The 15,711-nt window shown below is 41.5% G+C and overlaps 1 non-coding gene across 1 annotated transcript; it reads left to right on the top strand.

Moving 5' to 3' along the window:
• The first annotated feature begins 834 nt into the window (after window positions 1-834).
• Window positions 835-966, top strand: LOC118145388 (small nucleolar RNA SNORA51). The gene has a single exon (XR_004730503.1). It is a non-coding gene; the product is annotated as a small nucleolar RNA SNORA51 (small nucleolar RNA).
• The last annotated feature ends 14,745 nt before the right edge of the window (window positions 967-15,711 follow it).

The following is a 15,711-nucleotide window of genomic DNA, read 5'->3' as shown; positions in this document are numbered from 1 at the left end:
TTCTCATTTTAGGAACTGACACGAGCATGTGACAAAGGCATGGAGTCTTGTGACAGGTACCAACTATTCCTCCTGGGACTTCGGGTGTCACTTAGCCACAGATGGACAAAGAACAATCTGTATTTACTTTGAAAACATCCTTGACCTTGTGTCCTAGGAAAGCACTGAACACTCTTCATTCAGCTGCCTCTCCCCAGCCTAGCTCTGAAAAGAATGATTTCCTGTTAAGAATGCTGGAGCTGTCTGTCATTTCTAGCGATGTGTGGGTGCCTTGGCACATACATGCAGCTTTGTCCCTTCAGGGTCCTGAGCCTGCAGGCTGGGACTGGCCTCATAAGTGGCATAGCCACTGCCCTTCTTGCAACCCCAGGAGAGGCTGATTTATCATAGGATTCATTTATTATTTATGAAAACATCTGAGAGAGAACAAGCATGCTGCCTGAAGGGAAATTCAAGGAGCTCCCCTAACCACTGCTTAGCTGGAACCTGCAGGGGCGTCTGGTGACCTCAGCCTGCAGTTTTTCCTCCTCCACGCCCTCCTTGTTCTATGATTTCTGCCTACCGTTCTGGTCATGAAAAACTTAGCAACATTCGGGGGTTGGAGCTTCTTGAATTCTTCCACATTACTTGTATTCTATACTTTCACCTATTTAGGAAATAGAGTAAACTGGAATGAGTACCTACTTCCAACATGCTTCTGTGGGTTTCAGGTGATATTACCAGAACCCTTAGAAACAGGGTTCAAGGAAAGAGTTTCCTCCCACTCCATTTTCATCAGAGACAGGACATTTTGCTCTGGCATTTGCTGTTCTGCTATTTAGAAAATGGTCCTGGAGCCTCCTGATGCTTACCACAGGCTGTGTTCTTACACTGACTATATAGGAAGAGGAGGTAGAGTAAACCTACTCCATATATACCTCAGCTCAGGCCCTGTGACTGGTCTGTATTGTGAATAGGGGAACATAGAGAAAGAGAGAAAGAAAAAAGAAGAAAATGGTCTTGTTCCAAATGTGTAGGAATGATTGTAAATACACACACATATACACAGAGAGAGAGAGAGAGCAGGATTCTTCCTCTGAAACCCTCTGCAAGGCAGAGGTAAGCTTAAGCCCATGGCCTCTGACTTCTTGATGTCTTTGAATACTGCTTTATGTTAATTTTCATTTGGGAATGTCCTAGCGCTATACAAACACTGCTTAGGTAAAATACAATAGTAATAGTTATAAACATAAAGAGAGCATCTACTTTATGCCATCTGCTTTCACATGCAGTCTCTCATTCCAACCTTACTCAGTCCTCTGGGCACAATCAAGTCATTCATTATTCAGAAAACTTGGGTGCTGATAACAGCCTACCCAGGGAAATACACTAAGACACAGAGCTGAGATTTGAACCCGGGTCTAGAAACTGACTCTAAAAACAGTGCTTGTACAACTGTTCTTGATCCATAAAAAGGTGCATACTTCCCTAAGAAAATGTGGATTTTTTTTACTCTATTAGACAATGGAGTCCATTTGACTTAACATGAATAACTTCTCAACACACAGAGTAGGAGAGGAAGTGGAAGAGTTCACTTATTCCATCCCCAGATTGCTTACTGACCAACGCCAAGGCAGAACAGCAGAGCCAGGGAGTATCGCCTGCTGCAGTCAGCCCCTGGAACAAATGACCCATGTACCCTTGGTGCGTGCCTTTTGCCTGTATCATCATGCTCTGTGCTCCAGCCATGAGCGCCTGTCCCTGGACTTGGCAGAAGCTCTCACTCCCTAAACCTCTCAGCTTCATCTTGAGAAATGCCCTCCTCTCTCCCTGACTTTCTACAAGGCTTGTTTAACTGTCTGGGCTTCTATGAGCCTTTAGTGATTTCCCCAGTCAAAAACCACCAAACTCTGTGCTTCCATAGCAATTTGCACCTGAAATATGGCATCTATCACTTGATATTATAATGAACTGTTTTTGTTTCTGCCTTTCCTTGTTAGTCTGTGAAATCTCTAAAGGCAGGGAACAAGAGTTATTTGTCTCTTTAGAGGCCTAACACAGGTCCTCAATAACCTTCAACGGAATGGAATTTATTTAGATTGAATTACACTGGCACACTAACTCAAAATTTAGGCACAGCTATGCTCTGGGGCATGTAATGAGGAGCATTTGTTAATCAAAAGGCCAAGAAGCAATTATTCTCATAAGCCACTCCCAGGTTTGCAAACCATGTGATTGAATATGTGTATTGTGTGCAAGGTAGCCACAGCTGTTGCATAAGATGTATAATTTTGTGATATAAAACGTGATAGAATGAGGCAATTTTCACATGATGCCTAAAATATTGTGTCAGTGAGATGTTTAACAGAGACACTATGTGTTGTTGACAGAGTTGACTCAAAGTAGAACTAGAAATTGAACCCTAAGTTTGAGACAGTCTTTAAAACTGCTGGGAATAGACTCAAGGATGCTCTTCAGGGGTCTGTTCTAGAAGTTTTACCTTAGTAATCAGCCAGTAATCTTAGCTATCAGTCAATAATCACACACTCTTTGGGGTTTTGTATCTATCATCTCATGTCATCCTCCCCATACACGTAGGAGGAAGACACTATTGCCCTCCCACTTCTTGGATGGGGAAACTGAGGCAGCTTGAGGTTAAGTAACCTACCCAAAGTCTCAGAGATGGTGAGTGGGGAGCTGGGATCTGAACCCAGGCAGTCTAGCTCCAGAGCCCATGCTCTGTTTAGCACCACAAGTGCTAGAAGTCACCTGTCAATCTGCCTCAAGCGAACGTGTCCTCACATCTAGTGTAATCTGAATGATCACATACTTAGCTCTTGATTTCCAGTTGCATCCACTGTGGCAGACAGAAAATGATATTCAGCATTCTCTTTATAATTTCACCATGAATATTTGAAGATCAGTTTTTAAGTTGTTTCTGAGTTTTCCTTCCATAGTTTAAACAATTCCAATTAGCTTAAAATTTCTCCAAGAGATCCTTTTACCCCATCTCTTAAGTCACCTATAGCTTTTAGGATCCACTTTATTTCGGGGGCTAGACTTTCAAAAGTTCAAAACTGCGTGGGCGTGTTCTCCAGTTAGGGCCTGACCAATGCCATACATGGGAAAAGGATTCAGGAGTTTGGCTTATCTTTTCCTCGTTAACATTCCAGCATTCCTAGTGTTCTCTATTGCTGAGTAATTTTGCACTTGTGATACAACTGATAACTTTGAAAGCTCCACAAGATTTTTTTTAAACAGTAGCTCTTATAAGCCATTTTTCATCTTGTATTCGTGGTATGGATCTTTCTCTTTCCCTGTTTTGTTTTTCAGTTTGTCAAGGCCAATCTGAAAGGGACATACTGAGTTTAGTTCTCACTGTCTGGGATGTTAGCAACTCCACCTAATTTGGTATCATTCACCAAACACAAGATGCTTTTTCTCAACTCTATCATGTGGGTCACTGAAGAAGCTATTTATATAAACCTCTTTTCCCATAAATACACTTTTCTGGCTTCCAGATACCATGGGAGTGATGAGCTAAGTTCACATTTTAATTCTTTCCAAGAACTGCAGTTGATTATCTGAGCTTTATGCCATTTTCTGAAGAAACAATCAAAACTCATTTCCAAATCTGAAGAAATACTGATGTTTGGCTTCAGTTCCTGGAGGACAACCAAAGCCAAATTTACCGTAAATACAGGAGGGACAGCAATGTTCTTTGGAAGCAAAAAACTTGGCCTGGATATCTGGAACCTATTGAGAGGACCCTGCCCCTAGTCTGCTCCGAGGCTGCTGTTCCTTTTAGTTATTGCCTAGCAGAGAAAAATTACAATCTGGTAGCAAGCCAAGGCAACTACAAACTGAGTACTGGAAGTCTTTAAACACAGGTTACTGTACTATTTATTTTAGATGTTGTCTCCTGGAAGAGTAAAGACAGGCCTTTTTTTTAAAAAGGATGTTCTAGGGCTTCTTGTTTGCTTTCCTATTTGTAGGGTGATCTGATGTACTGTTTCTGCTGGTAAATCCCAGGTCTAGCTGATGAGCACACCACCTGGGGAGCATTTGGAAAATGCATATGGTCAGCCCCTCCCTAATCTCCATCATGATGGTGGTATTGAGAGGTGGAGGTAGGGCAATCTCTATTTGTTAAAACCTCCCCAAATTGTTTAAATTGATTATGATTAAATTCAGGTAATAGAATACCAAGCAATCTTTTAAAGAATGAATTAAATTTAAACATGTTAATATGAAAATATCTCACATTAGCCATACAGAATGTGTAGTAAGTTTCCATTTGACATAAATTTATGTATTCATACTTACATATACTTACTATCCTATACACATATATGTAACACATATATATATATATCTTGTGTGTGTGCATGTATGTTGTGTCTAGTAACTCATAATAGGCACCAATCAGAAAGAATGCCACCTGTAGTGCCAGAACATCTGTGCATGGTGTAACCCCTTTAGATGATTATCAAGAAGTGGGTGCCAGAAAAGGGGCCACAGTGGCTGTATCTCAGGGGCCCGGAGCAGTGACTATTTACCAACTTACATGGAAATGTTTGAAGATGTTCACAAGCAGATGAAGCTTAGTTCTTACATGCTGAAAATAATTCTGGAAGTATCCCCAAGAGCCTGATACTAGCAGCCTATCAATCAACATTGGCTGATTTAATAGAAAGAGAATTTACTGGGTAAAGAGAATATTGAGTATAATCTCCAGGATGGCTAGGAAAACAGACAAGAATAAAGGGAGGGTGGACAACTAGCCACAGCCACAAGCAAGGCCACACCACTGACCCAGTCCAGTGAACCCCCTGCTGCTACCAACCGTGGTCACTAGATGCTGCTGCTGGTACCACAGCCACTTGAGGACTTTGGAATAGCACTTAGAACATCCTCTTGTAACCATTTAGACATGCACCTGTTCTTCCCTCTGGATCGTGAGCCTCTTAAGACTAGGAATGGCATCTTATTAATCTCTGGATTTCCAGCCCCCAACCCAGTCCCTGGCACAGAGTGAGCAGAATGCTAAAAGAGGTAAATGCGCAAATAGAATTTAATCACTAGATATTACATCAATGTAGGCAGAGAGAGTGAAAGCTGCATTTAGCTGTATCACTTTCAAATCTCAACAATGAAAAGGTACATATGCTTTCTTATTCTCTGTCCATTGAAGGTTCGTCAGATGTGGCTTCAAAAAAATACATGACTTGGATTTCATGGTGGGCTAGTTCTGTTCCTTTCTCTAAATTGAGCATTCTTTTTATCAGAGATTTTTATAAAACTATAATTCCATGAAGTTATCATCTTAACTTCAAATGTTAGGTCCAGATAAAGTGGGACCAGGTGTCAACTGAACTTCCATCTCTATTGAAATGTTTGTTTTAATTGTCACATCAAAAAATGTCCAGTCACATTTCTGACCCTTTCCAAAACAAGCGACTTGAAACCAAACATAGCTCATATTGACCAGGGTTCCAGAGAGAAAAAGCAACTAAATATTAATAATTGCAGTGGTTTTCATACTCAGCCAGGAATCAGGGACATACATCAGAATTCTGGCTTTGCTGGAACCACAAACAAACCATAGAACTTCTGCAAGTTTCACCTGCTTCATCTAGGCCACAGAGGAGTGAGACTGGGAAGCTCTGAGGACGAAGGATAATAGCATGCTCATGACAATCATGATACAAAGAAAGTAGGTGGTCTTTATTTATGATTATATATATCTACCAATTCACTATAAAAGGTATAAGCTCAGAGAAATGAAATCCTATGTTCACACACACACACACACACACACACACAAAACTGTACATGAATGTTTGCAGCATTATTTGTAGTAGTCCCAGACTGGAAATAACCCAGATGACTTACAAAGGACAAATCAAACAAACTATGGTACATCCACTGTGGGTAACCCCCAATATAGGCACCAAGGAATGAGAGCTAAGCAGAACCCTGGCACAGTTAGGGCCTGAGAAATATCTCAATTTATAGTATTACTACTCAGCTATTTCCTTTTATATAATCCTTTACATAATCATATATTAGTTTATAGAAATAGGGTTTGATGAATCCCTTTATATAATCTATATATACTCATATAGTAGTTGATAGTATGAGTGCCTAAAGAATATTTCCCTACATATAAACCTATAATTATATCTTAGTTCATAATGGGAGGAATGCCTAGAGTGGACATAGTACAGAGCATGAATTAAGGAATAAGCAGCTTATAATCAGAGGAATGCCTACAGCAGAACAGTGCAGAGCATGATTTAACGGAAAAAAAATTATACCAGGACAAGAATCCATGGCCCAGGCGGCAACGTTCAGTATCATAAAGATACTCGCTGTATAGCAGGCTTGGGGCAAGAGCCACTCCTCCTGATAAAGGAGTTGTAGGACCTTGCTCCAGTTCTTGTGGAAGGCTGCCCTCAGACAGGCAATCCACCTTGCTGACTGTGAAGTTTATCAGCTCTTGCTGCTGTGCTGCTTGAAAAGCATCTTCCCAAAGAACCCATTGGAAGCTGCCAGAAGGTGGCGGTAACCTTGACAGCTCTGTCACTGCTATGTGACTTAAAGCATTCTCCTATAAATCTTTTTAGAAGGAGTTTCCCATAGATAGATTGCACACTGCACCCTCTTCACTGTGCCCGGCCCACCTTCAAGCCTCAGTGACCTAATGGGAGTGGACCCCTTACTGCACACGGCCCTTGCCTTCATGGGAATGGGCCCCTTGCTGCACACTGTCCACCTCCTGGCCTAGGTGACCTAATGGGGGTGGACCCCAGCTTTTATTGCTCACGACCCTATCACTATCCTTAAAGATTATTTCACTCACTGCCCTGATCCCTAACCTATACACAATAAATACTCACGCTTCTGAACATCTGGGGCCTTACCTGACTCCACTGATAGGTGGCGTGGCCCCCTGAGCCCAGCTGCATTTTCCTTGTATTTCTGTGTCCTGTCTGTTGATTTCTTGGATCCTGTGCCTCAGCACAGCATAAGGCTCACCCCATGACCCTGTGGGGCCCTCAGCCCTACAATCCACGTACTAGAATACTACTTAACAATAAAAACAAACTCGATAAATGAAATAATCTGGGTGGAATTTCCAAAGAATTATGCTAAGTAAAAAAGTCAGTTCCAGTAAATGACATGCTAAATGAATCCATGCATCTAACATTCTTGAAATAAGGAGTGTATGTGTTTATAAAACATGAGGGACTCTTGGCTTTTGTTGGTGGTGGTGGTTTTAAACAGGGTCTTGCTGCATCACTCAGGCTGGAGTGCAATGGCATGATCATGGCTCCCCACAGCTGCAACCTCCTGGGCTCGTGACCTTCCCATCTCAGCCTCCCAAGTAGCTGGGACCACAGGTGTGTACCACTATGCCCAGCTGTTTTTTTTTTTTTTTTTAATTTTTAGTAGAGATGGGGTCTCAGTATATTGCCCAGGGTGGTCTCAAGCTACTGGGCTCAGGCAGTCCTCCCACCTCGGCCTCCAAAGTACTGGGCTTATAGGCATGAGCCACCATGACCTGCCATATTCTGTGTCTTAACTGGTTCAATATCCACATCCACTGTAAAATTTTGCTACAATTTTGCAAGATGCTACCGTTGGGAGAAACAGGGTAAAGCTTTCACAGGATCTCTGTGTATTATTTCTCACAATTGCGTGTGAATCAGTAATTATCTCAAAATAAAGTTTAATTTAAAACAGAAATGAAAATATATAAGCAACATAAAGCTGTAAAAATAGGAAACAAATACTTTGAGAGGCTGAGGCAGGAGGATTGCTTGAGCTCAGGAGTTTGAGACCAGCCTGGGCAACATAGTGAAACTTCGTCTCTACTAAAATTAAAAAAAAAAAAAAAATTAGCCAGGCATGTTGGTACATGCCTCTAGTCTCAGCTAATGGGGAGGCTAAGGTGGAAGAATCATCTACACTCAGGAGGTCAAGGTTGCAGTGAGCTGAGATCACTCCACTGCACTCCAGCCTGGGCAACAGAACGAGACTGTGTCTTTGTAAAAAAAAAAAGAAGGCTGGGCGCAGTGGCTTATGCCTGTAATCCCAGCAATTTGGGAGGCCGAAGCAGGCGGATCACCTGAGGTTGGGAGTTAAGACCAGCGTGACCAACATGGAGAAACCCCATCTCTACTAAAAACACAAAATTAGCCGGGCATGGTCACCTATTCGGCTGAGTCAGGAGAATTGCTTGAACCCAGGAGGTGGAGGTTGCAGTGAGCTGAGATCAGGCCATTTGCACTCCCAGCCTGGGTGACAGAACAAGACTCTGTCTCAAATATCCCCTTAGTATTAAATTTCCTTAATTATATATGTTTAAATAGTTGGTTTGCTCAAATTAGGATCCAAACAAGGTCTACCTGTTATATTAGACTGATGTGTCCTTTTTTTTTGAGACAGGGTCCCGCTCTGTCACCCAGGCTGAAGTGTACTAGAGTAATCATGGCTCACTGCAGCTAAATTTTTAACTTTTATTTTGTAGAAACAGGGTTTTGCTATGCTGACCAGATTGGTCTTGAACTCCTGGCCCTAGGCAATCCTCCACTTCAGCCTCCCAAAGTTCTGGGATTACAGGTGTGAGCCACCATGCCTGGCCGATATGTCTTTTGTCTCTTTTTTTACCTAAGGTTCTCCTTCTAGACTTTTATCCCCTTGCTATTTGTTGAAGAAACTGGGAAATGTTTTCTGCAGAGTTCTCCTATTTTGAATCTTCCAATTGCATCCCTGTAGTGCCGTTTACCATGTTCCTCCCTCCCTGAATTTCCTATAGATTGGACGTTAGATTTAGTGGCTCAGTCTGTTGCAGGTTTTGTTTCTTGGCAAGAACATTTCATAGGTATGCCCAGTGCATACACAGGGCAACTCATAGATGCCCAGGTGTATTGTAAACTTCCATCGGGGCACCTGATGCTCAGGTGTCTCTCAAGATGTCAGCTGTCACTGATAATCGGTACCTAGATCCATTATTGCACTAAGGTTTCTCAAAAGGGTAATGATCTAGCTGTATCATTCCTTTTTAATTTATTACCTGGAATATTTCTATAAAGAGAAAATTTCCCTTCTCAACTATTTGGGTCACTCTGAGGTACAATTTGGAAGGGAAATCACCACATGCCATTTTCAGACTCGTAGGGTGGAAGAAGCCAGGGAAAAGAGGCAAAACTGAGATGAACCCTCTGGGCTTCACAGTCAAAGTGTTCCTCAAGGCATTGGCACAGGAGGGGGATGGAGCTACTAACAGAAATGAGATTTGAGATCATCTAATCTGTGGGTCTTCATTACTTCTGCATGGATAATTATGAGTTGGCTGACTGCTAAGCTCTTAGTCTCCATGATTCCTCACCTGCCTGCCCCCTTTTTCCTTTATCAAGTTTGTCCTGACTCCTAAATTCAGCTCTGAGGGCCAGAACCCCACATTATATTTCTGGAGTCCCTCGTAGCCCTAGCAAGGCACTGCGCCCTGATTTGCCTATCAATGAATGACTGCTGTAAATTCAAGGTGATAAATTACTTATTTTATAATAATTATCAAAAGCATTTCTGAACTGTCTGTCTGGTCACAGAGCTGGATGAAACAACACAGTTCCACCCCTCAGTAAGTCTTAAATCAATAATGGACAACACTGTCCCAGATCAACATGAAGGAGCTAGATATCTGAACCAGTCTTAAATATGCAAAAGACACGAATGTTCCAAAGGTAATATGTTACTGCCAGGTTGCCTGCCAGAGGCTCACCCCAGAGCACACTCCTGCCCTGCCTTCCATGTATTATTAGGATGCTTACCTTCCCACCCACTTGCCAACAGTCATGATCATTTCTTTCTTCAAATCTTTGCCAATTCTATAGGTAAAAATTGAAATATGTTCTTTTTTTTTTGAGACAGAATTTCACTCTTGTTGCCCAGGCTGGAGTACAATGGTGCAATCTTAGCTCACTGCAACCTCCACCTCCCGGGTTCAAGTGATTCTCCTGCCTCAGCCTCCTGAGTAGCTGGGATTACAGAGGCCCACCACCATGCTAATTTTTTAATTTTAGTTTTTATTTTTAGTAGAGACAGGGTTTCACCATGTTGGCCAGGCTGGTCTCGAACTCCTGACCTCAGGTGATCCTCCTGCCTTGGTCTCCCAAAGTGCTGGAATTACAGGCATGAGTCCATCATATGTTCTAGGTTATATTTCCAATTAGTAGTGAGAATGAACCCCTCTTCCCATTGGCCATTTGTGTTCCTCCTTTTGTGGCTGGTTATCTATTCACATCTCTTACTCATCTGCATTGAGGTCCCTGTGTATTGCTGGGTGGGACTGGGTGCTAAATGCCACGGTGCATTGAAGTCCAGGACACTTTTAAAACAAATTATCTACTGTTTTTTAACGGGAAAAAAACACAGCCAGGTGCAGTGGCTCACTACTGTAATCCCAGCCAAAGCAGGTGAATCACCTGAAGTCATGAGTTCGAGACCAGCCTGATCAAAATAGCGAAACCAGGTCTCTACTAAACATACAAAAATTAGCCAGGCTCCACAGCATGGGTCTATAGCCCCAGCTTCTCCAGAGGCTAGACAGGAGAATTGCTTGAGCCTGGGAGGCAGAAGTTGCAGTGAGCCGGGATCACACCATTGTACTCCAGCCTGGGTAACAAAGTGACACCTTGCCTCAAAAAAAGAAGAAAATACGTGTATGTAAAACCTGCTTGAAGAAAAGTAGCTTTCGGCCAGGCACAGTGGCTCATGCCTGTAATCCCAGCACTGCACTTTGGGAGGCAGAGGTGGGTGGATCACGAGGTCAAGAGATCAAGACCATCCTGGCTAACATGGTGAAACCCCGTCTCTACTAAAAATACAAAAATTAGCTGGGCATGCTGGTGCATGCCTGTAGTCCCAGCTACTTGGGAGGCTGAGGCAGGAAAATTGCTTGAACCCGGGAGGTGGAGGTTGCAGTGAGCCAAGATCACGCCAGTGCACTCCAGCTTGGCGACAGAGCTTGTAGTAGCTTTGAAACTTGTAGTAAGCTTTGAAATCAGAAAGTGTTAGTTATCCAACTTGATTCTTCTTTTTCAAGATTGGGCTATTTTGGGTCCCTTACAATTTTAAATGAATGTTGCATAGAATATGTAGATTAATGTGAGGATTACTGACATTGAAACAATATTGTCTTCCAATCCACCAACATAAGATGTCTTCATATTTATTTAGGTTTTCTTTAATTTATTTCAGTGATGCTTTGCAGTCTTCAGTGCACCAGTTTGTTCTTTTGTTAAATTTATTACTGAGCATTTTACTATTTTTGATGCTATAATAAATGGAATTATTTTCCTCATTTCATTTTTGGATTGTCAATTACTAATGTATACAAAATCCTGCAACTTTGCTAAATTCATTTATTAGCTCTAATAGGTTTATGTGCATTCCTTGGGATTCTTTTCTTTTTTTCTTTTTTTTTTTTTTTGAGACAGGATCTCAATTTGTCACCCAAGTGGCAGTGGTGCAGCCTCAACCTCCTGGGCTCAAGCAATCCTACAGCCTCAGCAGCCCCAGTAGCTGGGACTACAGGAGAACACCAGCATGCCCTGCTAGTTTTCGTATTTTTTGTAGAGATGGGGGTTTCACCATGGAATTCTCTATCTACAAGATACTGCCATCTGCAAAAAGCAATAGTTTTACTTCTTATTTTCTAATGTCTTTTGTTTCTTGCCTAATTACCCTCACTAGAATTTCAAGTACATGTTTAATAGAATTGATGAGAGTAGACGTCCTTGTCCTATTCTTGGTCTTAAGGGGAAAGCTTTCAGTTTTCACCATTAAATATGATGTTAACTGTGGGTTTTTCATAGATACACTTTATCATATTGAGAAGACTTTGTTTTGGTGAGCTTGACAGTTCTAAAGAATATGGATCAGGTATTTCATAAAATGCCCATCAGTTGAGATTATTTCATGTTTTTCTCATGATTAGACCAAGATTATGGGTTTTTGGAGGAAGATCGCAAAGGTAAAATGCCATTCTCATCACACCAGATCAAGGGAACGTAAAGGACACATATTATCAACTTATTGTTGATGTTAACCTTCATCACCTGGGAAAGTATTTGTCAGGTTTCTCTAATGTAAAGTTATTCTTTTCCCCCTTTTCCATACTGTGCTCTTCAAAGGGAAGTCACTGTGTGGCCCACACATAAGGACTAGGAAGTTATGCTCCACTTCCTTGAATTTCACAAATCATTGGAAATTCTTCATGATGGGAGATTTGCTTATTCTCTTCATTTTTTTATTCAGTCTCTCTTTTTTTTTTTTTTTTTTTTTTGAGACAAAGTCTCATTCTGTCATCCAGGCTGGAGTGCAGTGGTGTGATCTCAGCTCACTGCAACCTCCACCTCCTGGGTTTAAGGGATTCTTCTTCCTCAGCCTCTCAAGTAGCTGGGATTACAGGTGTCTGCCACCATGCCAGGCTAATTTTTGTATTTTTAATAGAGGTAAAGTGTCACCATGTTAGCCAGGCTGCTCTCGAACTCCTGACCACAAGTGATCTGCCCATCTCGATTTCCCAAAGTGTTGGGATTACAGGTGTGAGCCACTGTGTCTGGCCTATTCTGTTATTTATATCAGTATAGACACATATTTATTTTACACCTTGGGTTACAATCCCAAATGTTTTCTTACTCAAATTGTTCCCTTTTCGGTGAATGTGAAGAACCTCCTTCAGCTGGCTCCTATCCCTTTGACACACCCATATTATTGTATTGTGAATTGCTTTTTGGTTTCTTTCTTTCTTTTTTTTCTGAGAACTTCCTCACTTTCTGGCACTAAAGATGCTCCAGGGTTAGCTTGTATATTTCCTGCCTTAGTCCTACAACCAGCCATTTTTCCTAGGAGTCCTGGTTTCTTCTTTTAGAGAATGATACTAGAAACCAAGGTCTTCTAGCTAAATATGCTTATTGCCACCAGGTGTAATTGCTTCTAGGGCCTCCTAGGTGACAGAACAAAGAAATATGTATATACTAACCTGTGTATAACACATATATATAGGTATTTCTATATACATAATCTCTATAGTCGGCTAAACATGAGTTCACACTGATGTCTCCATCTCTAATGCATGATCAGATGGATTGTTTTCCTTTCCTTGCTTATCTGTAACCTCTCACTCCTACAGTGAGAAACCTGGTTCCCACCATCTACCATCCATTTACTTAATTGTTCAGTTCTGCTATACATGTATAATGGGTTCAGATTTGTTAACACATACCCCTGTGGGAAACAACTTTATCAACTAGAATACAGTAGTACAGACCCTTAAGTCTTACAACTCCACTCATTTCCAAAGTTACTTACCTAAGCACTTTCTCCCCATACTCCTTCTTCAGTAAGGTGGTTTCATAAATTTATTTATTTTTTTCTTTTTTTGAGACAGGCTTTCACTCCTGTCACCCAGGCTGGAGTGCAGTGGTAGGATCTCAGCTCACTGCAACCTCAACCTCCAACCTCAGCTGATCCTCCAACCTCGGCCTCCTAAGTAGCTGGTACCACTGGTGTACACCACCACACCCAGCCAAGTTTTATATTTTTTGTAGTGATGGGGTTTTGCTTTGCCCAGGCTGGCCTCAAACTCCTGGTCTCAAACAATCTGCCCACCTCAGCCTCCCAAAGTACTGGGATTACAGGTGTGAGCCACAACACCCAGTCATTTATTTATTCTTAGACAGGGTTACACTCTGTCATCTAGATTAGAATGCAGTGGCACAATCATTGCTCACTCCAGCCTTAAACTCCTGGGCTCAAGTGAGTCTCCTGACTTAGCCTCACAAGTAGCTGGGACTACAGGTGCATGCCACCACTCCTGGGTATTTTCTTTCTTTCTTCCTTTATTTTGAGATGGAGTTTCACTCTTGTTGCCCAGGCTGGAGTGCAATGGTGCCATCTCATTTTACTGCAACCTCTGCTCACAGCAACTTCCACCTCCCGGGTTCAAGCAATTCTCCTGCCCCAGCCTCCCAAGTAGCTGGAATTACAGGTGTGTGTCACCACACCTAGCTGATTTTGTATTTTTAATAGAGATGGGGTTTCCCTATGTTGGTCAGGCTGGTCTCGAACTCCCAACCTCAGGTGATCCGACTGCCTCAACCTCCCAAAGTGCTGGGATTACAAGTGTGAGCCACTGCACCCAGCTTTTCTTTAAGTTTTATTTTATAGAGATGGGATTTTGCTATGTTGCTCAGGCTGGTCTCAGACTCCTGACTTCAAGCAATCCTCCTGCCTTGGCCTCCTAAATTATTGGCATTACAGGTATGAGCCACTGCACCTAGCCACATTCTAAATGCAGTTAAATTATTTTGTCATATTGTGCCTTCCATCCAGAAATTTCTGAACTACCTAAATATTTTTTTTAATTTGTATACATTTAGATTCATGCTTTGTGCTATAAATTTCTGAGGATTTTGACCAAAGCATAGTGTCATGTGTTCACCATTACAGTATCATACAGAACAGTTTCACTACCCTAAAAAATCTCCCACACTTCATTTATTCAACCTTCTTCCCTCATCTGAACCCCTGGCAATGACTGATCTATCATCTCTATAGTTTTGTCTTTTCCAGAATGTCATATAATTGAAATCATACATACATATCAGACTGGTCTTTTGTGTCACAGTATCCATTTAAGATTCTTCCATATTTTTACATGAGTTGATAGCTCATTCCTTTTTATTGCCAAATAGTATTCCACTGTGTGGATGTACTGCAATTTATCAGCTTATCTATTAAAGAATATCGTGGTTGCTTCCATTTTTGATAATTATGAAATTATATTGCTTTATAAACATTCAAATGCAAGTTTTTGTGTGCATGGGTATGTTTAGCTTTGTAAGAAACTTCCAAACTGTCTTCTAAGGTACCACTTTGATTCCTACCAGCAATGAGTAAGAGTTCCTATGTTCCACATCTTCACTAGCATGTAGTACTGTCAGGTTTTTTGGTTTTAGCCATTCTAAGAAGTGTGTAGCAGTATCTTATTGTTTTAAGTTCCATTATCTAATGACAGATGATGTCAAGCATCTCTTCATATGCTTATTTCTCATCTGTGCGTCTTCTTTAGTGAGGTGTCTGTTCAGATCTTTTGCCCATTTTTTAATTGGGTTGTTTTATATTGTTGAGTTTTACAAGTTCTTTGGTATATTTTGCATATAAGTCCTCTATCAGATATGTGTCTTGCAAATATTTTCTCCCAGCCTATAGTTTATCTTTTCATTCTTTTAATTGCTGAATATTTTGAATTTTAAAAATTTCTTGGTAAGCTTTAACAACATGCCACTTAAAAACCATCAAAGGGTACCCATTCAAGGCTGCTGCTTTGTGAATTGCAAAAAGGGACTCCTCTTTGGAAAGATCCAGAAGCAGGCCAAGACATTCGGGTTTCAGCCATGGCTGGTGCCTTTGTGCCAGGCACAAACTGCACAATCACATTGCAGCAAACCTCACTCTTCTTAACTGTATCCTTAATACACTTTCAGAACCTTCCATGATGGGGTTCTTGCCTATTTTCCAGCCACATCTCACCCTTCTACCTTTCCTTTCTATACCCACAAGAGCCTTATCTGGGCAACTTGAAGGAGCCTTGCTTCCAGCTTCAAGGCTTTATTTAGTTCCCTCTGCCAGTGTGGCAGGCTGTTTTTAAGATGGCCC

This window comes from Callithrix jacchus, chromosome 8, assembly GCF_049354715.1.
Source record: "Callithrix jacchus isolate 240 chromosome 8, calJac240_pri, whole genome shotgun sequence".
In the NCBI taxonomy this organism is placed as follows: domain Eukaryota; kingdom Metazoa; phylum Chordata; class Mammalia; order Primates; family Cebidae; genus Callithrix; species Callithrix jacchus.
Note: the sequence above shows the minus strand (reverse complement) of the source record. Positions and strands in the feature narration are given on the sequence as shown.